Source organism: Podarcis pityusensis (genome assembly GCF_964106645.2).
Source record: "Podarcis pityusensis genome assembly, chromosome: 12".
Taxonomy (NCBI): Eukaryota; Metazoa; Chordata; class Lepidosauria; order Squamata; family Lacertidae; genus Podarcis; species Podarcis pityusensis.
The window spans coordinates 54,194,903-54,221,291 of record NC_138037.1 but is presented as its reverse complement, the minus strand read 5'-3'; the positions used below and the strand labels follow the sequence as shown (position 1 = coordinate 54,221,291).

At 42.4% G+C, this 26,389-nt stretch overlaps 1 long non-coding RNA gene across 1 annotated transcript; it reads left to right on the top strand.

The window, feature by feature from the left end:
* Positions 1–58: 58 nt before the first annotated feature.
* On the top strand, positions 59–26,389 carry LOC308460052. Its single transcript, XR_013978427.1, has 2 exons — positions 59–190; positions 26,202–26,389. It is a non-coding gene; the product is annotated as an uncharacterized lncRNA (long non-coding RNA).

Genomic DNA, 26,389 nt, shown 5'->3' with positions numbered 1-26,389 from the left:
CAAAGCAGACAGTTGTGTGGTCCAAGTCTCTATGACATCACAGACTGTGACACTGGAGTAGCTACGGCCAATGGCAGCCAAAACGTGTGACATAGCTTGACTCGCTTGCAAGTGCAGTGTAATTGCAGATGGATGACAGCAAGACTGGAATGAACTTAAACAGAGGGCTCTCGTCGCAAAAATAAGCAAGGTAAGCAAACTGAAGCAGAGTGGAAGAAGGATTCAGTGACAGTTGCGGCAGACCATAGTGGTAATTTAATTTTCAAACTTTATGCTTCATGTGCAGGGAGTCCCTTGAGTATATAAGAGTCACTACATTTGGGGGAGGGAGGCCTGGTTTTACTCCAAAATTGATCGGAGCTTAGTCACTGCGGGAATCATTATAGGACTGAGTTTTACAGCAGAGCCCCTAGGAGTCTTCTAAATTATATCAGTATGACCATGAAAGATTCCCTCCCATAAGGATTCTAAGGCTCGCCATAACCTTATAAGATAAGGAGCCCTGCTGAATCAGGCAAAGTCTCTATCAGTTCCAGCATCTCTTTCAACAGCCACCATCCAGGTCCCTCAGCACAGACAATTCTGCCAGTGAGATAGCTGGATGTTAAGGTGGCGGGTGGTGCTGTGGGCTAAACCACAGAGCCTAGGGCTTGCGGATCAGAAGGTCAGAAGTTCAAATCCCTGCGACGGGGTGAGCTCCCGTCGCTCAGTCCCTGCTCTTGCCAACCTAGCAGTTCAAAAGCACAAAGTGTAAGTAGATAAATAGGTACCACTCCAGTGGGAAGGTAAACGGCATTTCCGCGTGTTGCTCTGGTTCGCCAGAAGCGGCTTAGTCATTCTGGCCACATGCCCTGATAAAACTGTCTTCAGACAAATGTCGGCTCTCTCGGCCAGTAAAGCAAGATGAGCGCCGCAACCCCAGAGTCGTTTCACGACTGGACCTACTGGTCAGGGGTCCCTTTACCTTTACCTTTAAGGTGATCCCAGGTGGGAATGTCTAAAAGCTGGAAGAGAACTAACTTTTTAGTCTCACCAAGACTCAATCAGGAGGTGGCAGAGAAGGCTGATATTAAAAAAAAATAAAAAGTAAAAATCTGCCAATCTTGTTGCTAAGAAGGTTAGATGAAATGAAGCAGGATGCATGACCAACTTAAAATAATCCCCCAGGTGTTATTGGCCCAGAGATGGAAAGAAGATAACGTCCCAACCAGAAAAGAATGGAAGATTACGGTAAATTGATGGATTATGCCAAAATGGCAAAAATGACCAGAAGAATCAGAAACCAGGAAGACCAAAATATTAATAAAGAATGGGGGGGAATTGTAATTTATCTTAAAAACCATTGTAAACATTTAAAATTGTTACTAGGATTTGAATCACTTGTAGTTTTATGGTGAATTTTAGATAAAATGGAGATGTAAAAGATTTGGATTATTATAAAAGTTGCAGGAGGAAATGATTAACAATAGGACCAACAAAGGGGAGGAGGGAAGTCCAGGAGATTTTCTGGAATCTTGTCTTTATGTTGTATGTTGGTTTCTTGTAATTCACGGCCAGCTGTTCTCTCTGGCAATATCCTGAAAATGCCCTCATCAGTCTTTTTAGGCCTACTTTTGGTTGGGATAGAAGAACCATATCATCTGCATATAATAGTATTGAGATGGGTTTTGTGGCCAATTTAGGGGCATGATATTCTGGAGATGCTAGACACTGGACAATACCATTGATATATAAGTTGAACAGTGCTGGGGCTTGACTCCTTTTGTGGCTGGTACAGGTCTTGTAAGTTGTCCATTTGTGGAGCAGCGCACTTTCAGCACAGTATCTTTATAAAAGCATTTGACCAAGTACAGTAGTCTGTCTATACTTGAGAAGTTCAGCTTATCTCACAGTCTTACTCGTGAAACTGAGTCAAATGCAGCTTTCAAATCAATGAAAAAGCACACCACGTGGTTTCTTAGCATACTTGTCAATGAGATGTGCTAGAACAAAGTAATGATCCAGGGTAGATCTGCCTTGCATAAATTCTGCTTGCTCTTCAGCGAGAATAGCCTCATCATCTATCCAGTTGGCTAGTTTGTTACAGAGGTGCTTTGCATATAGTTTATAGGTAACAAACCGATTGGTCTGTAGCTAACCGGATCAGATGTGAGGCCCTTTTTGAATATAGGGATGACAACTGCTGTGGCCCAAGCGTCAGGGAGTAAACCAGATGAATCAATAAGTGAGAATATTACCACAAGGAGGGGTGCCCACCAATCAATGTTAGATTTCAAGAGTTCCAGAGGCAAGTGATCGATGCCTGGTGCTTTGTTGTTTTTTAGCTGCATGATGAAGTTTTTGACCTCAGTTGTAGTTACTGGAGGCCAGGCTAATAAATTTTCTGGGGATACTGTTAGTTTTCCCAAGAAACTATAGGGCCCATAGATGGCACATGGACAACCAGCTAATTGAACAGGTCAAAGTTTTCAAATATCTTGGCCTTATTTTCCAGTCTACGGAAAAAGGGGAGCACACCAGAAATGTGCAAAAGAAAAAGCGTCCCAAAGCCAAAATTCTGACACGCTTTTTCTACGCAAAAGGTGGTAAACGTATACCATCAGTCCTGGAAGTGTTCCAAGCTAAACCCCTAGCAAAGTTATTATATGGGGCTCAGATCTGGACAGGCACTTACCTGGGATCTACAGAAGCTGTCCAATCAAAGTTCTTAAGGTTAATTTTCTCTGTACCACCCTGTGCCCCAAACACATCATTGTGCCTAGAGGCTAATCTTCCCTCGGTAGAATTGCGGATCTGGACACTTAACTATTGGCTTTGCCTAAACTCAAATTCCCCCAGTCTAATATCCCTAGTGCTGCAAGTTTGTCACAAGAGCGCCTGGACTAAAATTGTCTATCAAAAACTTCACTCTTGTGGTTTATCACCACAACAGCTACTCACTTTGGGTTTTAGTAAAGCAAACAGTCTAATTTGTCAGTGCCAAAATGATATCGAGCATCAGAACAACTTGGCCACAATAAGGAAATTCTGCCCATGGTATGACAATTTCCCACCTACCCATTTTGACTCTCTGGCACCCTATCTGCATAAACTAGCAATTCTAAAATATAGACGCGCTTTTACTCTCGCAAGATGGAATGTATTTGCCCTCGGCTGTACTTGATCCAACAGATTCCACAGAAAAAACCCTTATGTCCCTGTGGAGATGGCAGTACCGAATTGGCACATGCCCTTCTCGGTTGCACTCTTTATAAAGACTTGAGGAATGAGGTCATTACCCCTCTTTTATTGTCCATTCTGGGTTGCCCAGCCACTGCCACACTGTCCCTTCTCTTTGCAGATCAAGATGAGCAGGTTGACAGCAAAGCTTGCAAGGTTTTTAGCTGGGGCAATTAGAATAAGATCCACTATTTGACTACTGATTCAAAACGCTAAAATGTATTTTATATAATTGACATTTTATTTCTATTCTTTGTATATCATATTGTTGTTTTATTGCTATGGCCGATGGCTGAGGCAAAATAAAGATTCATTCATTCATTCATGTTTTAGGTTGGATATGTAATTTGAAAAACCAAATAAAAAATAAAAAATAATAATCCACCAGCAGTAAAGAAGCATTGTCAACAAAGTGAACTTATACTAGAAACCTCAGCCCTCCAGATGTTTTTGGCCTACAACTCCCATGATCCCTAGCTAGCAGGACCAGTGGTCAGGGATGATGGGAGTTGTAGTCTCAAAACATCTGGAGGGCCGAGTTTGAGGAAGCCTGCTATAAAGATTAAGGTTATAACCAGGTACCTTATAACACTAAGACCCTTAATAATCCTTCTGGGTTTAAAGGTAAAGGTACCCCTGCCCGTACGGGCCAGTCTTGCCAGACTCTAGGGTTGTGCGCTCATCTCACTCTAGAGGCCGGGAGCCAGTGCTGTCCGCAGACACTTCCGGGTCATGTGGCCAGCGTGTCGAAGCTGCTCTGGCGAGCCAGCACCAGCACAGCACACAGAACGCCGTTTACCTTCCCGCTATAAAGCGGTCCCTATTTATCTATTTGCACCCGGGGGTGCTTTCGAACTGCTAGGTGGGCAGGAGCTGGGACCGAACGATGGGAGCTCACCCCGCCGCGGGGATTCGAACCGCCGACCATGCAATCGGCAAGTCCTAGGCGCTGAGGTTTTACCCACAGCGCCACCCGCGTCCCTTAAGTAAACCCTTCTGGGTTTACTTAAAGCCAAATATTCTGAAAACCCATAAAGCTCTGGTGATAATTTGCTGACATCATCTCAATGCTTCTGGCAATATATTTGGGGAAAATGTATTGTCTACAAGGGGATAGTTGTGTAGGGTTTGATGAGCCATGCTGATGAGTAAATTGACCTTTTATGAATATTTATGCAAAGAGACAAACCAAACATAAGTCCCTGCTTGAACAACAGTGACCTTTTTATCTTATCTCATTTTGGAATGCTACTGGACCCAAGGACGAGAAGAATGATCAAAAGTGCACTAGTTTTGTTAATGAGGTGTTATTCTCATGGAATGAAACTATTTTGGCAGTAGTTTGAAAATCTATTTAACTAAAATGTCAATTTGAAAACAATAAAAGAGAGGAGGAGCCCCTCTCACCCCCAAAGGAAGTCCAGACATCTGGTGCATCAAATATCAGCTAGCAGAATGAAGAACACCCAGCTTCCCAATGACAAGCTAGCAATTCCCCTATTGTGTCTCTCGCCTTTCCATTTTATTAAAAGGAAGTCTGCAAAGCTCTAAAATGAAGCAACCACATGAACCAATGGAATGTAAACAACAAGTAAAATTAACTGCCTCAGTTCATAGTAATCCATACAGGCCAGAAACATGTCAGATCTAGTCATCCCAAAAACAGCAGGAAGGAAAGGAGGAAGGCAAACATTCTAGGCAAGAAATTCTGCAATGTTGGTAGTACCATAGTTTTAAAAGGGCATATTCTACTTGGCCAGCCACTGTATTTCAGAAAGAGTGAGCAAGGCCTGGGAGGATTACTTTAATTTGCAGGTAGGCTCATATGAGAGTGGGTGGTCCTTCAACATACCCTCCAACATTTCTCCGATGAAAATAGGGATGTCCTTTCCATAATAATAATGATAATAATTGTACTATTTATACCCCACCCATCTGACTGGGTTGCCCTAGCCACTCTGGACAGCTTCCAACATACATAAAAACAGAAGGAAAAACTTCCCTATACAGGGCTGCCTTCAGGTGGCTTCAGAGGTGGAGCAAGGCAGGTGTGCCGTGCTCTGGGTGCCATCCTGACGGAGGTGACATTCCGCTCGCCTGCCCCCCGCAACTCCCAGGCCTACAGCGAGCGGGGGCTGCAAAGCAGCACGCAAGGCAAGCCTACCTGCTAGCTAGCGGCTGCGTGCGGCTTTGCAGCTCCACCATCCATACGCTGCCCCGTCGGCAAACCGCCCATTGGCGCATGTGTGGCACATAGCAGCACTGTGCATGTGCCATACGTACGCTGCACGCGCAAACGCCTCCGAGCGGTTTACCCCACACCCTGCACCGGTTAGCCTTCCTTCGCCCCTGGGTGGCTTGGGAGTCCCATATCTAAATACCCTCCAACATTTCTCCAATGAAAATAGGGACATCCTAAGGAAAAGCAGGAGATTCCAGGATCAAATCAGAAACTGGGACGGCTTCCGTAAATCTGGGACTGTCCCTGGAAAATAGGAACGCTCGCAGGGTCTGCTTCAACAGTATGCGCAACCATGACCTTAAAGGTCAATACTATCACTTTTAACTGGACTAAGCCAAGCAAAAGCCAGGGTAGTTCTTGTAAAATTGGTGCAATAAGTTCCCGCAGACAACTCTGGTCAGCTGCTTGGTAGGATGTATTCTGCACCAAGTGAAACATCCAAATGCTTTTCATGTTATAGGAATCCAGTCTGGATGTGATGAAGGCATGAATTACTGTGGTATGCACATCAACAATGCAATGTAGGCATGGTTTTAGAGCAGTAAAATCCAGAGAAGCTTGTAGAATCTTATGACTCCAACTTCTATTGGTTTTTTTAGTTAGTAAGTTATGCAATGGAACTGTAAACACTACTTTGAAATGCAGAGTGGTCTTCTTCAGCTCTAAATTGCTGTGTCACATCTAAAATACCAAATACGACATAAATCCAATCAAGCAAAACTGGGACAGAGCAAAGATGAAAAACTAATGCAACACATATGGCTTTATTTTCCCAATGAATCATGTTCAATTTAAGCCATAATGATTTTTCTAAAAGCCCATTTAACTTCAATTTAGTTTTCTGCAGCTGAACAGATGGGGGAAGTCCACAGAGCTGCACTGTTCCACATAAATAATACAGTCAATTGTATTTTTAGATGTGCAGATGCCCACCCCATTCTTTTCAAAAGTAACTTTTCTTTTTGAAACGAAGACTGCAATCTTGAAGATGCTTCCTTGGGAGCAAGCCTCTCAGAACTCAACGAGAATTCTTAGTAAAAATGCATAGGATTGGGCTGCATAGAACTTAATTGTCTGATTGTGATGTCAATTATTTGGAAAGAAGTCCCATTGATTTCAGTGGAATGAGTGGATGGGTGATGGAGACACTTACCTGACCTCACAGCATGTGAGTCGCTACCACTTATAGTGGTACCTCGGGTTAAGTACTTAATTCGTTCCGGAGGTCCATTCTTAACCTGAAACTGTTCTTAACCTGAAGCACCACTTTAGCTAATGGAGCCTCCTGCTGCCGCTGCGCTGCCGGAGCACGATTTCTGTTCTCATCCTGAAGCAAAGTTCTTAACCCGAGCTACTATTTCTGGGTTAGTGGAGTCTGTAACCTGAAGCGTATGTAACCTGAAGTGTATGTAACCCGAGGTACCACTGTACTAAGAGGGGAAGGGGTGAGGCAGCAGGGAGGGGTGTGTAGTGCAAACATACCATTGGTTTTAAATAGGCTTTCTTGCTGGTCCATTTGCATCATGCCACCCACACGGCCACCTCACCTTCTGGTAGGTAGCAGCAACTCATTTGCTGGGAGGTTGGGTAAATGCCAACCCCACACTGCACCAATCGCTGCCATTTCTAATTCTGCTTGTGAATGCAGCCAGGCAGCCCAATCTCAATAATGTTTACTTTGCAGATTCAGATTTCAATGAAACTTACTTTCAAATAAGCATGCATTGCACCAAAGTGTAAAGTTGCAGTTACATGAACATGTCAGATCATTGATTTCAATGTGGGCTCATTTAACTCTACATAGGATAGGGCTGCAAACTAACATCCAATATAATTTAAAAAAAATAAAAAGCTGTCCAGTAGCACCAACTAAGTTTGTTCTGGGTATAAGCTTTCTTGTGCATTCCTGTCGTCAACAGGTTTACCATACTCATTGAGTCAATCAGCTATCTCCTACTACCCTCCTGAGAAAAACCCCACCCTCCCACTATATATAAGGGTCTGGTGACTTCTGTTTCAATGTATCTGAAGAAGTGTGCATGCACACGAAAGCTTATACCAAGAACAAACTTAGTTGGTCTCTAACGTGCTACTGGACAAGTTTTTTATTTATTTTTTATTTATTTGGACTGCGTCAGACCAATACAGCTACCTACCTGAATCTAGCATCCAATATATGTTTCATTTGGAAATGGTCCCTGAAGAGTCCCTTGCTTCCCACACAGCAATAACAGCAAGAGCCTTTATTGAACTAACAGAACTGAGCAACAGGGGCAAAGCAACTGCTTATAAAGATTTCTGAAGGCCTGGGCCACTCCCACTCTCAATGTGATTGGCTACCTAAACGCCCAAGCTGCGAATCATAACTCAGAGTTTATGGGCCAATGGCAGTAGCCCAAATCCTGCTATCACATACTGAATCAGAACACAGGGGCTCAGAATCAATTAGTCCCGACTCAAGCTCAGGCAAACACAAACCACTGAATACATAACAGTCCCATTGAACTCTACATGTCTTGCTTATGAGTAAACATGCATGAGATAATGTTGCAAGGCACAGAATTTCTGTTCTTCTCTGAATATCATTTTTGAACAGATCTACAGTGAAGACAATAACATGTTTCTTCCAGGGCTTTGCATAGAATTCTGAAGAGAACACCAAGACTCACAAAGGCATAACATATATTTCCACAGTTGTGGTGGAACGATTGCAAATACTAGGCCTTAAACAAGAGTAGGAAAACTTTAGCATTTAAAAGCTGTATAAGTTCCTTATGAAGACGCAACAAAATATTTCTGCATCTGAAAAACAGTCTGGAATTGTGTATATATGTTTATAGCTGAGGACTGCGGAAGAAGTATATTACAATATGATAATTCGGAATTAGTTTATGGGCAACATGTTTTGATATTCCTCTTACTCACACTGTTTTGGCCCCAGTCCCCATGAATCATTCCCCGTATTCCTGATGCTGAGAAGTGTGTGTCATTGCTTATGTAGCCAAAATGGTACCACCCACACAAAAGAGGGAGGTGTCAACAATGTTGGGAGAACCCCAAGGTCTGAAGAAGTACAAAACATTTTTTTGGGGGGGGGGACCCAAGCCAGAGTGGGTTGACTCCCAAAATAAGTCAGTGAAGTCTAGGGATGCGGGTCAAATTCAATTCAATTTGCAATTAAAGCAAAATTATCAAATTTGCACTTTCTGAAAAAATATGGGACCTGAAACACAGCCATCCACCTGAATTTTGTGATGCAGTTGTCCAACCAAACAATGCTTATATTAGAAAAATGCAGAAATTGAGGGAAATATGCAAAAAAATAAATCTGAGAGAGAAAATAACATACAAAATTGCATGGTATTAGAAAAAATGCTTGCAAAAGTGTGTACATTAGCTAAAGCCGAATACACAAAATGAACATGTTGGGGGGGGGGGGAATCAAACTAAAATGCTGAAGAATTTTCATAAGGATAACATGTTTGAAAGAAAGTCATAGGGATGCCATATTTTGAAGAGCAAAAAAGAGGACGCTATGATGCTATGACGGCCATTCAAAGCACATAAATGCAATTTGTCTCAAATTTTAACCCTCAAAATGAGGACATGTCCTGGGAAAAGAGGACACATGGCAACCACTCTTGATTAAATCAAAAAACAAAAGGAGTTCTAGTCTCTTTACCCATTTGCACGCGTAAAAAACAGAATTCCTAAGGATCTGTAGGTGCTTATCATGTGTGGAACATCTGTACCTTTTTTGACTTCAAAGGCTATATCAAATATGTTCCAAATCCGACTTTGCCTCTGAAGATGTGCGGTTAAATTGGTGGCAATAAAAGTCTATGAGACGTTTGCTTAACCCTGACATCTGTGAGCCAGGCCTTGCCCTGCAGGCAAAAGTCCTGTGAATCAACAGGGTGAAGTCCAGTCGCCAACTGCTTTAAACATTTGCACTAATTGTCCCAGGACTGCACAGTTACTTTTTATAATCTTCTGGTAAATATGAAATTAGATCCTTAGAAGGTCAGACCTTTTGTGGAAGGGCAGAGTATAAATTATTTCAATAACTAGTGTGTAAAGAGGAAAACTTTTTTCAAATACATGTATCAGCGGCGTTTAACACCTTGCGGGTGTAATTTAGAAAACTAAGTTAAGATGCTGGAGATGCGAAGCAATTAAAGTGGACTTGGTACACATTTTCAGGTTTTGTGTCAGGATAAAACATTTCTGGAGCAATGTGTTGCAAAACACAAAGGAAATCATAGGACACAGATGATCAAGAAATCCCAAAACTTTTTTTCCTTTTTTTGCAAGTAATCCATACAGAAGTAGAAAAAGTGGACATACATTTATTTAGTCAATATGCCTTCTAATATGCGCAAGGCTATGCCTTGGTCGCCAATGGAAAAACGTTTTCCTATTTCAGAATGTTTCAGGAAAATATGGGGGAATGGCCATGTTATTTGAATTAAGTTAACAAATACCAGCTGGAATAAACCCTTAAAAACACAATTTTATTGAAAGATGAACATGGTTTCTAAGTTTCTGGAATGAAAAAAAAATCAAACCCAACACAATACTTTATAAGCAGGGTTTTTTGTGATAATAGTTACTGGTATGATGTACTGGCACCTTTTTAGCTGCCCATGGCAGCCATTTTGTGGTGGAACCCAAAGCTCACATAAGTAATGAGTAAGTATTATATAAGTAATGGCACCTCATTTTTTATCACTGTTTATAACTATTTTCTGTGGCTGTAAAGCCTGAAAAAATATCTTAAACTACTTTCTAAACATTGGTTGGGTTGGGTTGGGTTGGGTTGGGTTGGGGAGATATAATGTATGATACCTTTTTTTTCCTTCCTATATATATATTTATTAAAAACTCTATTTTGCTGGCCCGCAGTAATGTATTTATTACTGCACTGGTTGCAAAAATTTGCCTTGGCTGCAAGTTAAGTTGACAGCTAGGCTCCAAGACAAGTATCATAAGGGGGAGTGTGAGATGTGAAGTGCTTAACTTAGGCAAGAGTGATTTTTTCTACATTTTTGTACATTTTTGTTTGCTTTGCTGTTGGTGTTGTTCAGTTTTAAATCAATTATTTGTATTCTACGCCTTGTGACCAATGGTGATGGCTCATAGCTTTTAGCAATAAAGATTCGTTCGTATTTATTTAATAAATAAGATGTCGATTTGTATAGGGTCCTTCTTTCTGGACATTTTTGGCCGAACATTTGTCTCCGGCTTTGAGAGGTCTCTTGTGACTGTGCAGTTGTGGCTGGTTCTGTGTAAATCTCTTTTTTTCTTTTTTTAAAAATAATATTTATTATTTTTCCAAAAACACTAAAAGAAAAAAGAAGGGAAAAAAAGAAAAAGAAAAAGAAAAACAATACAATACAACACATCGAATTAACAAAACAAGATTAAGACAGTAAAATAAATCAACCAATTTCTTTATCCCTTCTTTCATTCACTTATTTCCACGACCTCCTCACACCTCCCTTTTTGTATTCCACTTCTGTTAATTATTTCAGCAATTTCTTTCCATCCTTCTCTGTTTTCAGTCCTATAATTATCTTAACTCATTCTAACCTTATTTTTTTCCTTTAATACTCTATTAACCTATCTGTACTTAATTCCTTATAATATTTCTACTAAAGCCATATAACTTCATTTCAACATTTTTCTAACATTCATTAATTTTACAATATTTCTGTAGATAATCTTTAAACTTTTTCCAGTCTTCTTCCACCAACTCCTCTCCCTGGTCTCGGATTCTGCCAGTCATTTCCGCCAGTTCCATGTAGTCCATCAACTTCATCTGCCATTCTTCCCGGGTGGGCAAATCTTGTGTCTTCCAATACTTCATGATGAGTATTCTTGCTGTTGTTGTTGCGTACATAAAAAGGGTTCTATCCTTCTTTGGCACCAATTGGCCGACCATGCCTAGGAGAAAGGCCTCTGGTTTCTTCAAGAAGGTATATTTCAATACCTTTTTCATTTCATTATAAATCATCTCCCAGAATGTCTTAATCCTTGGGCACGTCCAGCAATGGTGAAAGAATGTACCTTCAGTCTCATTACATTTCCAACATTTATTGTCAGGCATATGATAAATTTTTGCAAGCTTGACTGGTGTCATGTACCACCTATAAATCATTTTCATTAAGTTTTCTCTTAGGGCATTACATGCCGTAAATTTCATACCTGTGGTCCATAACTGTTCCCAGTCAGCCATCATTATATTATGTCCAACATCTTGTGCCCATTTAATCATAGCAGATTTCACCGTTTCATCCTGAGTGTTCCATTTCAACAGCAAGTTATACATTTTTGACAAATTCTTGATTTTGGAGTCTAACAATTCTGTTTCCAATTTTGATTTTTCCACCTGGAAACCAACTTTTTTGTCCAAATTATATGCCTCCATTATTTGATAATAATGGAGCCAATCTCACACTTTATTTTTCAATTTTTCAAAGCTCTGCAATTTTAGTCTGTCTCCCTCTTGTTCCAGAATTTCCCAATATTTTGGCCATTTGGCCTCCATATTGAGTTTTTTCTGTGCCTTCGCTTCCATTGGTGACAACCATCTTGGGGTTTTCTTTTCTAACAAATCTTTATATCTTATCCATACATTAAACAATGCTTTTCTGACAATATGATTTTTAAACGCTTTATATGCTTTTACCTTATCGTACCACAAATATGCATGCCAACCAAATACATTATTAAAACCTTCTAGGTCCAACACATCAGTGTTTTCAAGTAGCAGCCATTCTCTCAGCCAACAAAAAGCAGCTGATTCATAATAGAGTTTTAGGTCTGGCAGGGCAAATCCACCTCTTTCTTTAGCATCAGTTAATATCTTAAATTTTATTCGAGGCTTCTTGCCCTGCCAAACAAATCTGGAAATATCTTTCTGCCACTTCTTGAAACAATCCATCTTATCCAAAATTTGTAATGTTTGAAACAAGAACAACATCCTTGGCAGCACATTCATTTTTATCACAGCAATTCGGCCTAACAATGATAACTTCAAATTTGACCATATTTCTAAGTCTTTTTTCACTTCAATCCAACATTTTTCATAATTATCCTTAAATAAATTTACATTTTTTAGCAGTCATATTAACCCCTAAATATTTCACTTTCTTAACCAATGTTAGTCCTGTCTCTTCCTGAAATTTCTCTCTCTCATTTACAGTTAAATTTTTCTCTAAAACCTTAGTTTTCATCTTATTCAGCTTAAAACCTGCTACTTGCCCAAATTCTTGAATCAGTTCCAATACCCTTTTTGTGCTAGATTCTGGTTCCTGTAGGGTCAATACTAGATCATCAGCAAATGCTTTCAATTTATACTGTTTAACTCCCACTTGTATACCTTTGATCTCTTGGTCCTTTCTTATCATGTTTAACAAAACCTCAAGGACGGATATAAAAAGCAGTGGAGAAATTGGGCAACCTTGTCGTGTCCCTTTCTCAATCTTGAACTCTTCTGTCACTACATTATTCACAATTAATTTTGCCTTTTGTTCTGAATAAATTGCACCTATACCATTTTCAAAACCTTGGCCTACCCCCATCCCCTGTAGATTCTTCTTCATAAAGCTCCAAGAAATGTTGTCAAAGGCTTTCTCCGCGTCCACAAATATCAAGACAGCCTTAGTATTAATATTCACTTGAAGTTTTTCTAAAATATTAATTATATTCCTCATATTGTCAGACAAATGTCTGCCCGGGAGAAAGCCCGCTTGATCTTTATGGATTTCTTCTACTAACACCTTTTTTAATCTTTTGGCCAAAATGTCTGCAAAAATTGTATAATCCACATTTAGCAGCGATATGGGGCGGTAGTTTTTGAGCTGTGTCTTTTCAGTCTCTGTTTTCGGTATAAGTGTAATGTAAGCTTCCTTCCACGACTCTGGTGCCTTACTTCCTTCCAATATCTCATTACAGACTTCCTTCAATGGTTGTATTAACCAATCTTTCAAAGATCTGTAATATCTTGAAGTCAAACCATCTGGTCCTGGAGATTTACCTAATTGCATGTTCTGGATAGCCCCTTCCACCTCCTGGTCCGTTATTTTGTAGTTCAACATTAGCTGTTTTTCCTGTGAGATTTTGTGTAGTCCATTTAGGTTCTGTGTAAATCTCCGTGTGGTGGCAGAAAGGCATTTGTTAACCTGGAATACAAATTTTGAAGAATTGGCTGGAACTGTTTTATAGAGTGAAACACCACTTTGAGACTCCGGCTGGCTCGGTGAATGGCAAAGCAAATTCCACCCTCCCAAAGTCACCCCGGGTTCCCTTCACAAATTACCTCAGCTTTGAAGGAGGCAAGGTTGCCAACAGCATTTCTCAATAAACTTTCTGAGGCGGCTGGCACAGCAACCGGGATCTGCTGCATTCCTCACCAAAATGGAAAAGCTATGAAAACAATCTGGGGGAGAGAGAATAATTCGGATGCAGCAGCAAAGGAAGGAAGGAAAATAGATGCTAGCAAGTCCTAGGAAGAGCTGAGAGGCAGTAGCAGAATGACTGAACTAGTGCTAGTCAACTAATTAAATAATTAAAATGAGTAATTAGCTGCCCTGTAAATAATTAACAGATGTAACTACACTTGCGTTGCATCCAAGTTTTGACATTTTTTTAAGTATGTGAAATAATAATTATAATTATAATTATAATTATTTATTTATTTATTTATTTATTTATTTATACCCCACCAATCTGGCTGGGTTTCCCCAGCCACTCTGGGCGGCTTCCAACAAAATATTAAAATACAATAGCCCTTCAGATATTAAAAGCTTCCCTAAACAGGGCTAACTTCGATACACAAGACACCAATTGTGAGACGAAAAAGGTCATGCTTAATAGTTTGTTTTTCATTCCCTCATATACTCACAAACCATTTGAAAACAACAACAACTGAGCACAACAATGAGGGAAAGACCTCCTAACCAGCATTGTGTCTTAATTATGTGTTTTTATGCTGCACCACGCTCTGGGGTCATTTAAATGGAGAAAATATCCTGCAACAAAATTGATTAATGGTACAATGTTATTGTCCAAAAATACTGGCTTTGTAATTCCCAGTGATATATATTTATGAAAACTAGGAATCGGGATTCTTGAGTGCTATTCTCAACTGAGGGACTTAATTCATGGAGTCTGCTTATGCCATCTCAGCGTTGCTAAGATAGGGTTGCCATATTTCAAAAAGTGAAAATCCAGACACAAAATCTCCTTAAAAAATTGAAGTATTTGAGCTATATTTTTTTTTTAGAAATTTGGCAAAAAATCAACACTTGCCATACACCTGGGTTTTCACTGATTTTCAGAAATTCCACCTGGACGAATCCCAGATATGTCCAAGATATTCTGTATGTATGGCAGCCCTATAAGGATTCTGGTTGGTTCTTTGATCCCAGATACTGTGTGAGTTACTGCAGGGGATGTCAGGGAACTGACATCGGAGCCAGAGGCGGAGGCTAGGCTCTCGAGCGATGCTGGAGAAGGGCCCAGCAGGGGGAGAGGCAGCTCACCATCTGGGGAAAGAAATCAGCATAACACCAGGGATAAAGGGGGGCAGATGGGGGAATCGGCGAGGGGGCTCCAGGACTCCTCGCCGGAGATCAGCGAGGAGAGCACGGGTCCTCCGCTACCCACGCGCTCCCTGCGCAGAAGACTTCCGCGCAGGGAGAGTAGGAGGAGACTTGGAGTCAAACAACTTTTATGCTGGAAAAGGTTTAAGAAACGCCCACTGACGGATACTGCTAGCGACTGAACAGCCACGAAGTGCAGGGGCTGTCCAGACAGAAAAGGTTTAACAAGGCAACCTAGCCAGGAGTGGCACCAACTTGCGCACGAGCAACCCCCACATTTGTTACAGGAGTATATTATCTCAAATGATAAATCCTCCAGAATAGGGGAGGCCATAGTTCGCTGGAAGATCACCTGCTTTGCATGCAGAATGTCCCAGATTCAATCCAGGGATCTCCAGGTAAGGCTTGGAATATCTCATTAAATCCTGGAGAACTGCTGTTGTACACAACACTGACCAAGATCAACCAGTTTTCCTGGGGGAAAGTGGCAAGACAAGACAAAACAAAACAAAAACCTCTAAGACCTGGGACTAGAAATCACAGGGTGAACGAAAGTGTGGATGGGTCCTTCGTAGAAGGTGGCTTCCTCTGCTTCCGAAGGAAAGTTTGCTCCACCATGCCAACCACCCTGCAAGCCTGTATTGGCGTACAGTGTTAACCACTTTTCTTTCAAGTACAGTGGTCCCTCTGGATGCGAACAGGATCCGTTCCGTAGCCCCGTTTGCATCCTGAAGTGAATGTAAGACGTGAGTGTCTGTCTGCGCGTGCGCGGGTCGCGTTTCGCCGCTTCCGCACATGCGCGTGATGTCATTTTGAGCATCTGCACATGCGCGAGTGGCGAAACCCGGAAGTAACCCGTTCCGTTACTTCCGGGTTGTTGTGGAGCGCAACCCAAAAATATTTAAGCTGAAGCGTATTCATCCTGAGGTATGACTGTACTATGGCAATCCCTGGAGCACTTTGGGAACATGTGCAAAACCTGCAAGAGAAATATTGTTGGAGAGGTTAAAGGCACCCCAATCTCTGAGCAGTGCAAGATTCCAGGGGCTCCAGGTATTTACCAAGAGTTTGTGTTTCCTTTTGGAAATGAGGTAAAGTGGAGACTGTGGTATTTTTATGCTATATGGATTATTTACACATATGCAACCTAAGCATGCGATTGAGGGGTTCACAACATTAACACCCCAAAACGGTCTTGTTTCTCTCATAGTTGCAGACTTGGAGTAAAACAGAAAGCAAAAATTTCTCTGTGACTCTCTCTTGCTGCTTTACTTGTAATTTATATCACAACCCCAAAACTCTGGCTTTTGTCTTTCTCACGATCTGCAAGATGAGGGAGGGGCCCTACCCATTAGCCATCTCGCACAGAGCCCCCTTTCCTTTGTTCTCTTACTAGCCTGAGACCCAGGCGATTACCTCATCGGGAAGCTAGCCAGGATTATATTTTAACACTTGCTAGAGCCAGGGGTTTAGGAATCTGGGCCGGCTTGTTTAGATTTTAACACTTGCTGGATCCAGGGATTAGAGGGGTCTGGCGCCCACAAACACATCATGTTATGTTCATTTCCCAGATCTGTGGCTCAGGTACAAAACCTGCATCAGCTAGAAGCAACATTCAAAAATAAAAATGACTCACATTCTACTCTACGTTAATAACGTTTGCACATGCATGCAAATAGCACAGAAGAGAGGTGTCCTTACAGGGCTCTGTATGAAAAGTAGGGCGGAAATGTAATTGAACTCCCTTCATAGCTGTCAACTTTTCCCTTTTTTTAAGGGAAATTCCCTTATTCCAAATGGGATTGCTCGCAAGAAAAGGGAAAAGTTGACAGCTATGACTCCCTTATATTTAAGGAAGTGTATATTTGTGAGCAAAGGTCGAGCAAGAGGCTGTGTATTATATGCTGCCGGACATTTAAAGATCACTTTCTGGGTCAAGGCTGGGGTCAGAATGGCCAGAGCATGTGCTGCCAGGTGAGGTTGCCAGATTCAGACTCAGACCTCTGAGACGTGTGCAGGAAGAGCTTTTGCATTTGGAGGAATGTTTCCCTCCTTAAGGGTCCAGGAACCTCCTCTGGATCTGGTCCTGGCTGCCCTCCTTTCAGCAGCCGGGGGGGAAAGGCCTCCCACTTCTGCGGCCGCTCAGTATTCCAGCTGTTTGTTGCGCTTGTGTGGGATGGAAGTGGAATTTCTTTTTCTGACTAATGCTTGCTCTTTGGTGTTGCTGCGATGGGGGGATTTGCCCTCTCAAATCTGCCATTCCAGTCGTATACGATGGAGCCGCAAAGGTCACCAAGTTAAACTGTAGGAAATAAAGAATCGGCTTCTGGCTCAGCCGCCTTCTGTTTCCCTCACAGGCCACTTTAGCTGCATTCATAATCTGTCTGGAAATAAGTGTCTCGGGAATTATGTGTGTGTGGCGCTGACTCAGATAATTCATATGGTCGCTGTCCTCGCCCACATCTGCTTCTCCTCCCAGCTTTCCCTCTCAGTACCTTTACCTTCTGGTGCATCTGAAACACCTTGTTTTAAAGGGACAGAATGCTTTTTGTTTTCCAGCAGAAATGCCTGCTTCCCAAACCTCTGCATTATTTACCCGTATTTATTTTGGTCCCCCCTCTTGTTCCCCCTGGGTTTTTCATCGCTAGGATGTGATCTATTCAGCGTGTTTATAAGATACCAAATGCTTTGTATACCATGTGGTACAAAGCCAGCACCCAGATTGCATTATTACATGTACTTCAATTAACCTACATCGCTCCAGAGATCTGTATCTGTAACGCCCTTTATTTCAGAGAAGCAAAAGATATATTTAAAGACCTGGTGCCCGATTGATTTCCTATACAAACGAGACAGGAGCACGGACTCTACTACACCTGCTCTTTTTGCAAAGCAGTTAAAAGTCCAGTTTAGATGATACTTGAAAGTCATCTGGTTTAAAACTGCACAGCAAGAAGGTAGTTTGGAAGGGGTGTGTTGTGTTTGCTTTTTGGTATAAGCTTGAGAGCTGTGCCCATCTCTACTATTTTTCCTTGTAAAAACTGGTTCATTTAAAAAACAAAAAACATCAAAAGCCCCTCAGTGTCTCTCCATCTCTGCTTTACTCAAACTTCTGCTGCTGTCTAGAACTGCCACTTTCCCCCTTGCAGAGTCTCTCCCTTCTCACTGTACCTAAATGTCTCCCTCTTTCATTCCTCAGCAGCCCCATGTAAAAGAGATGAAGGATGCAGAGCTCTCAAATGACCCGTAGTACTTTCACACAATGTATTTCATTACTAGTTCAATGTGTTGTCTTCAACGTGAAGTTCCATATTCAACATAGTAATTTGGAAGCGACAGCTCATTAACAAGCAAACCTCCAGCAGGTATTCAAATTCAATTACCTGGGAAATACATTCCATCATAGGATTCTATGGTCCACGCATCGTGCAACGGCGGTGAATGCCAGTAAGATGTCTATGTAGGCCATAATGTGTTTCTTTATAACAAGAGGTAATTTGCATATCCCCTCTGCCCTCAAGGTCTTCAACGCCAAAGTTATAGCTCAATTCCTCAACGGAATTCCAGTCTAGCTGCCAGGGTTTATCCAGCTGGTAGAACGAGTGCAAGCAGGTTTCCTTTTTAGGATTTTTGCTGTCCCACGTTGTGTACCCTAGATCAACTCTGCATCCCCTAATGGAAACCAGAGTTAGAGGTCATACATTTTCTGTTATTGGGGAATAATCAGGAGCTCACCAAGTTAGTGGCTAAATATCTTTATCTGGTTTTTTGTTGTTGAAACACATTGCAGACGTCTGATCTCCCTGGAGACACAGAAATGTAATGTTACACTGCTTTGCCTCTTTCATTGGACAAATGTTTTGTGTCACTGGGAAGGCGGTAATTCTGTACAGTGGTACCTCGGGTTACATACGCTTCAGGTTACAGACTCCACTAACCCAGAAATAGTACCTTGGGTTAAGAACTTTGCTTCAGGATGAGAACAGAAATCGTGCTCCTGTGGCGCGGCAGCAGCAGGAGGCCCCATTAGCTAAAGTGGTGCTTCAGGTTAAGAACGGACCTCCGGAACGAATTAAGTACTTAACCCGAGGTACCACTGTATTGATTTGCTATGGATGTTTGTATGTGATGCCAATAAAAGGTTTGAGAATTGAATTGAACAAGCAGACCTCCATATATGTACAACGCCCATCAACTATACTCAACCTTCTCTTCTTCCCCCCCTTTTTATATTTGATTTATGATTTTCAGTTTTATACATTTCAATAATTTTACAATCATTTTAACATTTCAAAACCTGACTTCCTTCCCCCTCTTTCTGTGGTTCCTTAAATATATTTTTAATATTTTCTGCATATCCAAATAAACTTAATTTGCTCGTTTATTCATCTGCTGTACTTTAAATATATACTCTTATAAAACTGCAGGTTATTACAATAATCCTGCCAATGTTCTTATCTGTTTACAGTTTGCTTGCAAATATTCCATAAACCATTTCCATTCTTTTATAAAAAGTTTGTTATCTTGATTTCTTATTTCTCCGGTAAGTTTTGCTGCATATTCCGCATGTTTTTGTATCCATTCTTCTTTTGCTGGGACTTCTTTCCATTTTGGGGCAAGTAATATCCTTGCTGCTGTAGTCACATACATGAATAAAGCTTTATACCAGGCACCCCCAACTTTTGGCCCGCCAGATGTTTTGGACTACAATTCCCATCATCCCTGGCCACTGGTCCTGTTAGCTAGGGATCATGGGAGTTGTAGTCCCATAACAGGGGACACTGTGGGTTGATGTGGGGGGATGGCAGGGAGGTTGGTGAGGTGACTGGGTAGGGGACCAACCCCTAGTTTATAATATTTGCTATACAGTTAAACCTCTGTTCTCGAACCACTCCATTGCCGAACGTCTCAGTTTTTTAACGTTCCTCGGAAGACACGCCTTGGAACTCGAACGTTTTGGAAGTCAAATGTCCTTCCGGAACGGATTACTTTCAAGTTCCAAGGTTTGACTATAATCACTTCACTGTCATGAATTCTACTCAACATTGATCCAGAGCAAAACTCCAATGTATAGTTAGCAGAGTAAAAAACTTAAATTCGTTGCAGGATTCTCAAAAAATACAGCAGAGGCAATTAATATTCCGTCCAGCAGAGCTTTACTACTACTGAAAGCAAATGAGCATCATGGTCACAAATCCAATACATTCAGGATTGGCACTGTCTTAAGACTAAGCATACTATATACAGTTTCAGTTGGAAAGAGAGATAGAAAAAAGTGAAACCCGGGCTCCTTCTGGCCTTAATCAGCATGACCTTGACAGAAAAAGATAACAGAACCAGTTTAAGCCAGCTGTGCTCAACTTCTCTGAAGGAATAACCCAAACATCATGAACCTTCTGCTTGTTTCTTTCGCACAGAGCAGCTTTGAGAACCCTCTTGAATTAATTAGAGTAGGAAAGATCTCTACACATCAGATCAACACCTTCTGTACCAAGAAATGCAAACTGCCATTCACACCATCCATAGACTTTGGAGGAGATTTTGTTATCACAGGGTTCCCTTTTGTGGAAAGCTTGTATTGAGCTTCTTGGCTGCTGTTGTACTGTAGGTAGTATTAATGTGTACTCTCCACACGCACACCTAAAAGGAGTTAGGTTTTTCTATGGATGGGCCACTTTTGGTGCATAAACGGTGTGAGATGGAGCACTTAGTTCTGGGAGAGGTCTCGTTGGCAAACTTTAGAAATGTCACATCAAACTGGGAATGATATTCCCCTAAAGAAGTTAAAAAGAAGGATCTCTTTGCAATCATTATCTTCATGGATTTTCAGCAGGTAGGGTAGTGAAAACAGGCCTATTCAATATGTAAGATCCATCAGCAGAGAGCAGTAGTGAGCTAGAAAATATTCGGGAGCCAACTTTATGGACTCTTAGGCCAGATGCCCAAACCATAATCTGTTCCCTTAGCTCCTTGGAAAGTGATTTGAGAGAACGCATTATGCTCACTGTGGAAATAGACCTACAAAAAATGCATACCTTTCTCCTCTTTCTGTCCTACGGTGCATTAAGTATTTAAGCAGAGCCAAACAGCGCATTTAACCTGTGCATGCACTATACCACGTTTAAAGCACATGGAACTGCAGTTTGTTCAGGGTGCTGGGAACTGTAGTACTGTGAGGCAGTTTCCTGGGGGAAATCACATGCTTTAAATGTTTTTTAAATGTATAGTGTATATACAGCCTTGCCTAGAGCACCTCATAGGAAGACCGGCTCCAAAGAACTCCACAATGCTAGAAGTGTCCAGGAGTGTCACTAGTGACACTGAAAGCGGACGGCTAATAGGTCAGAAAACCCCCTGTCTTCACATGCAGAGAAGGCCCTAACTCACTGAGGGTTTGAGACCCAATGGCTACCCTCTCCTGGCTTAGCCTGCAGTCAAAACCATTCCTGGGATGTGGCTGTTGTCGCATGCTGACAGCTCATATTCCTGTGTCTATTCTCTTTTATGTTAACTCAAAAACATACCTCACTGAGTTCAGTAGGGCTTACTGTGAAGTATGTGTGCACAGGATTGCATCCTTACAGTCCGTTCCTATATATGCTTACTCAGAAGGAACTGCTGTCTGTTTCATTAGGGCTCTACTTCTAGCAAGTGCACATCAGAACATATTTCGTGTTCATAAGGACAGGCACAGATTTTGTTGGATGTGGTATTTATTGATACCCTCTGGATCCAGTGTGACATTTTTTTTTAAAGCCTCGGAGCACTGAATATTTATTGTTTTATTGCTCCCTGGAATGAGAGCAGCAAGTTCTGCCCTTTCAATGCAGAAGAAGTGGGAGAATGATATTACTGAAACTGTCCTTTAAGATCGGTGGGAAACCTCATGCCTAGCAGCTGAATGCGTATCTCCAGGCCTCCTTGTTTGGTCCTTAGGCTCTTCACTAGACCTGCCCCACACCTTCCCATTGTTGTTGTTGTTTTTGTTGTTGTTGTTGTCATCCATCTGCCTTTGAGAGACGATGGAGTGCATCTCCGGAGATGAAGTCAAATTGCCGCAGTGACCTCTCCAAGGCGCAAGCCTCAGCAGAGTGTGTGGAGGTCCTGAACTGCCTAGACAACAAGACTCCCCTCTCTGCCTCACTGGTCCAAAGAAAAGCAGAGCAAGACGTCTAACACCAGTTTGGCTGCAGGAATTGGCAGAAGGAGGCATACAATGCGCCATCCAACTGCCTTAGGGACTCCATTCCGGATTTGGACAGGGTTTACTCCTTAGCCTTTTCTTTTCCCAAAGATATCCTGCAAGGCAAGGTAAATATATTTATTTATACCACCTTTTTGCCCTGACAAGGACTCAAGGCAAGGTTTTTCCTGGCCCAGGTGTCTTTTTGAACAACAACAGCGCCTCTTGCTTTCCCGGATGGAAATGTATGTAGGTACAAATCTCTCACTTTTACATTGCTGGGATATAATTTGCCATTGAAAGGTAAGAGTCTTCCCTGTTGCTCTGTGCAGTCTTGTCTCTAGCCTTCCCAGCCCTGGCAGGTGGCTGATGGCAGCTGAAGTCTAACAACATCTGGAGAGCCAGATGTTTCCCATCCCTGATGTCTGGGTAGGACTTGAAGCAAATCAGCCACAGGTGAGAAATTGTAAGTGGGACTGTAGGAGAGCTTGCTTGTGTTTTCATGCTGGTTAGTTGTTCATTCTTCACTGTTGTTTGGCAATGGTGAAGGGTGACTTTGTTGCAAAGGGCATCTTAATTTTAATTAAACACTCCAGAGTGCCTGTGTTTTCAGATGAAAACCGACACACAGCTTATTTACAGAACCTGACATGCAGAGATATTATCTGGTTCAGGCAAGGTTGTATTGAGAAACAACCCTACAAATTTGCATTGGCTATATCAAGATCATGATACTGCCTTTATTTATCTGGAATTAGTAAGACACAACCAGGAAGAGGGGAGTGGGGGGAAGCCTAGGATTCATTTCTGAAAAGTTTAATTCCAGATCTCACTTCAATAGCCAATCCTGATACCTCTCCCCTGGTTCTCTGTTTGATTTTGGAGATAATCTAAATTGCATTTGGCTGTATAGGGAACACAAATTTTAAAAATTCAAAATTAAAACCAATAAATCTGAAAGGAGACAAATACTGCTGCATGGGTCTTGTGCAAATGTATCATTCCAGCTTCAGCATTTAGTACTGTCTTGCCTCTGTCTGTTCCCACCTCTTCATCTGTTGTCTCCCTTGTATCGTAAGTTCCACGTGGGCATGAAGTTGTTCTCCCATCTTTGTGAAGCACAAGGGACACGGACGGTGCTAAAGCAATAAATAAAAACCGGAACAACTGACAATTGTATGTTTAAAGAAGGAACAGTGTACGGAGAGGCTGTACCACGATCATTCTTGTCTCAGTGTGGATGGTTCTCCTCATGCCAAAATGTAAACAGGAGGCAGGCTAGAATATTGTGGTGGGCAGAGTTTTGAGCTTGAGAGAAGTCCTGGGTTCAGTACCAGCTGAATGATAACGTTCGCTACATTCCCAGGTAATGGTAAAGGTAAAGGACCCCTGAACAGTTAAGTCCAGTCAAAGGTGACTATGGGGTTACGCCGCTCATCTCACTTTAAGACCGAGGGAGCCGGCGTTTGTCCGCAGGTAGCTTTCCGGGTCATGTGGCCAGCAGGACTAAACCACTTCTGGTGCAATTGAAATAGGGGGGGGGACCCCTGACCATTAGGTCCAGTCGTGGCCGACTCTGGAGCTGCGGCGCTCATCTCACTTTATTGGCCGAGGGAGCCAGTGTACAGCTTCCGGGTCTTGTGGCCAGCATGACTAAGCCGCTTCTGGCGAACCAGAGCAGCGCACGGAAACGGCATTTACCTTCCCGCCGGAGCGGTACCTATTTATCTACTTGCACTTTTGACGTGCTTTCAAACTGTTAGGTTGGCAGGAGCAGGGACCTAGCAACAGGAGCTTACTCCATCATGGGGATTTGAACTGCCGACCTTCTGATCGGCAAGCCCTAGGCTCTGTGGTTTAACCCACAGCGCCACCCGCATGAAATACTGTTATGGAAACCAGAGCGCATGGAAACACTGTTTGCCTTCCTGCAATCCTAACCACTAGACCACCAGGGATATTCACCAGGCCCCATCTCCACGCCTTGAATCTACCTCCAAGAGATGATGCGCAGGTGAAATTGGGGAACTAGTTACTATTGAACGACTTGGCAAAAGGGCAGGTTGCAAACGTGACATAGAGGTAGACTGACTAATATGCAGCCAATGAGAGAGGGTTGGATGTGCATCAAGTGAAAATCTAAAAAAAACAAAAACAAAAAATCCTTGGTTGGGGATGCTTAGTTCAGTCTCCTGGGATCAGCTCACACAAACCACTTTGCCTACATTGGAGCCATCCCAAGCGTTTTTTCTTTAGGCATGTGAAAAATTGCTAGGAGCAATTCAGCGTGATGGAGCAGCGCCTTTCCTGCATGCTGTGATCCAGCTGGTTATATATATTCACAATTGCTTTGATCAAAAGTGACATTATCCATGCAAGTGCACACCTGGGGGAACGTTAGGTCTGCCCATGGGTGGCAAATGTATACCTGCCGTACATCCTGTTTGAATCAGGCTTTAGCCTGTGCTGCTCTCTGACCATCCTCTTTGTCATCAGGATTTAGCACCTCACCATTCCTATTAGCACATCAGATGCTTTTGATCTTTACAATAAGGCTTTCGCTGTTCTGTTCCTTTTGTTACTTGTCTGCAGCAGCCTGTGTTGCCACTGAACTGTCTCAGGGGAAGAAGGTAGCTCCCTGGTAGAGCATCTCATTTGCACGCAGAAGACCCCAGGTTCAGTTCCTGGCACCTCCTAAGTAGGGGTGAGAATGTCCCGGTCTGAAACTGCCCCTCACTGTCCACAGTGATGTGCCTGATAATAGGCTGACTAGGTGTTAGGCAGCTGCCTGTATGATTTTATCACCGCTGTCTATATACAGTGCAGGTCTATACATTTGGGCACCTGGGACAGACCCCAAAATGGCGTCCTACTTCCCACCAGGGAAGAAAGGGTGAGGGAACAGCTACATCAGGAACAAGGGAGGAAGAAAGGTCAACATTGGGATCTGCTGCCCCAGTAGATCCTGCCACCTAAGGCAGTCACCTCATCTTGCCTCATTGCTGGGCTGGCCCTGTCTATATAGAATCGTAGAAGTGTAGAGTCGGAAGGGACCCTGAGGGTCATCTAGGTTTACATAAAAGGCTCAGGACCGCAATACCTCAATGATATGCCTATCCCCATATAAACTGACCTGCAATCACCATCCAAGGTCCTTCTCTGTGTGGCCCCTGTATATGAGGATCAGATGGCGGCAACATGAGAAGGGGCCTTTTCTGTGGTGGCTCTCTACTTGTGGGATGCTCTCCTCAGGGACACTTGCCTGGCACCTTCGTTACATATCTTTAGGTGTCAGGCAAAAATATTTCTCTTCTCCCAGGCCTTTGGCTAATTAACCAATTTATGCCTTTTAAAACTGTGTTGGGTGGGGAGGGTACTGTTTTCGTTTGTTATTATGGTATGTATTTTTGTGTTTTCATATTGTAAACCACCTTGTGATCCTCAGATGAAAGTCAGTACAGTCATACCTCGGGTTACAGACATTTCAGGTTGCGTTTTTTCAGGCTACAGACCCGCCAAAACTCAGAAGTACCGGAACGGGTTACTTCTAGGTTTTGGCGGTCGCGCATGCGCAGAAGCGCTAAATTGCAACCCGCACATGTGCAGACACGCCGCTGCGGGTTGCGAACATGCATCCCACACGGATCACATTCGCAACCCGAGCGTCCACTGTATAGAAATTGAACAAATAAAATAAAATAAATTCTACTGGAATTAAGTACCACACTCAGGTAGACATGTACAGGATTGCAGCCTTTATGGATGATGTTTCATGTTTCACTTGCAAAGGATTAGGCCTTGAAGATCTACAGAGACTGATATGAAAAGCAAGGGTTGCAGACCTTAAAAAAAAACAACAACAACCTGCCCCTTTCTGTGCTTTAACAGCATATTGATCTTCAGACATTTGCTGGTGATGGTTCTTATTTCACCTGTGGTTTTTCCCTAGATTATGCTCCTGTGAAAGTTAACTCTACTTTCAGGCCCTCGGATTCCTTCCCCTCCCACACCCACAAGGCAGAAGATTAGAAGCCAGTTATTTTGGTGCACTCGCCCTGCTATTTCTGCTCCCGCTGAACTTCACGAAGGCAATCGTGACATCATATTAAAACAGCTGCATAATGCATTTAAACCTCA